The sequence below is a fragment of the Doryrhamphus excisus genome, chromosome 6 (assembly GCF_030265055.1).
Source record: "Doryrhamphus excisus isolate RoL2022-K1 chromosome 6, RoL_Dexc_1.0, whole genome shotgun sequence".
In the NCBI taxonomy this organism is placed as follows: domain Eukaryota; kingdom Metazoa; phylum Chordata; class Actinopteri; order Syngnathiformes; family Syngnathidae; genus Doryrhamphus; species Doryrhamphus excisus.
Window position 1 is genome coordinate 6,557,050 of NC_080471.1, and position 2,097 is coordinate 6,559,146.

A 2,097-nucleotide genomic window follows, 5' to 3' on the forward strand; every position below is an offset into this window, starting at 1 on the left:
TTGATGGGGGGGGGGGGGGGGGGGCTTGGCGTCATGACTTCCTTGCTCGAAGTGTTTTGGTGTCTGTTTTTAAACCAAACGACAAAATATGTATTTGCCAAAGCACACGTGTCCAAAATGCTGGAAAGTACAAAAAAAAAACTGGAATGAACTTTTAGTCAGCAGGAAGTGGAATCATAGGAAAGCTTGGCTAGCTATTGTTATGACAATAATAGAATTATTATATTATTTAAATATTCATTTCTTTCTTCATTACTCTTGCTGCCATGCTTTTTTTTTTTGTGAATCCTGGACTGCCGAGGTGGATTAAAAAGTGGTGTGCCTTTGGTATCTTTTATGTACTTTTTTGATAATGTGTTTTTTTATACTTGTATTTATTGGTGATCAAGCCATTTGCTTTGAAAGATTTGCTCAGTCAGCATCATCTCATTGTGAAGCTACCAATTGAACAGCTGTCAAATGTCTTAATTCATCGGCCAATCAGCATAATCGTGTGCTGCGACAAGAAATAAATCAATGGATGCGGAACATTACGTCGTCATTCTGTGTGCGTTCTTTCTTTAACGTTGAATGAAGTCAAATGATTGTTGCAGCCTTTTTTTCCTGCCCGTGCTTTGATCCAGTGTGATAGAAGTCATGAATCACCCATAAGGAAAGTACATAACGTTGTGTAAACCTTACAGTAAGAACTTGTCCGTCATGTGCTAAAGTCAGTGTAAACAAGAACAAAAAAAATCTTTGGCAACTGGAGCAGCTGCACTCCTGACACTGATATGATATGAGTTTCAAAGGAGCACACACTTTTTTTTTTTTTTTTTGCCTTCATGTCTTGTGAAAAACGTCTGCTTCACTTTTTGACCTTTTTCAATAAAGTCCATCTGCAAAGACCCTCTGAACTGCTCCATAAACCCCCCCCCAAGTCATCTGTAAAAGAGTGGGTGGTGGGATGTTCCACTGCACTGCTTTAGGGTGGATGTTGTAAGTGGAGCTGCCCGTTGACTTGCAGGAAAAACAAACTTCGGAGAAGAAGAAGAAGAAGAAGAAGAAGGAGGTTGCCTGTGAGAGCTAACACATTGTTTCACGGCGTGCATGCTTGGCCAGGCCTCCATCTTCATTCTTTGTCACTCCCATAGGTTGAACAGCTCATATCCCTGCTGGTCCTTTTCTTCTGTGCTGCTGTGATAACACTGACCGCAATACGGGATGGGATTCAAACACCCTCCCTTTCCCGCTTGCCTTCCAAACCTGCATACTTCCTTTCCTATAGCTCCTTCCACTCCACGCCGAGAGCTCTCCATCCCTCTCCTTGACTATTTTTAGCGGCGCTGCTATTCTGGAATATTGCTGCCGCTGCCGCTGCTGCTGCTGTCGGGTGTCTGGGAGAGGCGCTCTCTCCAGGAATGTCTGGCCCCGTCTCAAACCGCTCCAGTGGTCCGGTGCTCCGGTTACAACTTGAAGTCTGGGGAAAGAACAAAGATGTTTCTCTGTTCTCTGCTTTTGTGTCCGAGCTAATCTTTGCATCTGCGTCGTGTTGTAAAACCTGAATGCAGACTTTATAGGGGGGGTCTCAACTTACCTGGATATATATGGACTTTATTTCCCGTAGTAGTAGTAGTAGTACTTGGCCTTTGTGAGTTTACTTACCTTTTTTTAGTTAGTTAGGGTTTTGTCGAGTGAGCGCTCTGTTCATTTCATGATGAAACAAGGTCAGTAACAGCAGTAACAGCAGTAACAGTAATAGCATGTGCTTTTTTGGAACGTTTTAATTTATTAAATTTAAAAATATATATTTATTTTTTTTATTTAATTTAAATTTTTATAATTTTTTCAAAAGCCACAGTCGATATTTTCTCAATCAAATAATTTTACATAGGATAATTATGACGAAAAAGGGCAAGAATTTTGGCTATGACAATTTCTGTAAAACTTGCTAAGAAATCTTTTTCCGAGGAGCAGGACACATTTTAAACATCATTTTTTAACTGACAAGAAGAACTTTTGCCGACATGGATGAGTCCTTTTACCCAAGTCTCCCACAGTAAAGCATTCAATGACGTACAGGTCGGCTATATTCCATGCGGGTTGAATATGAATTGA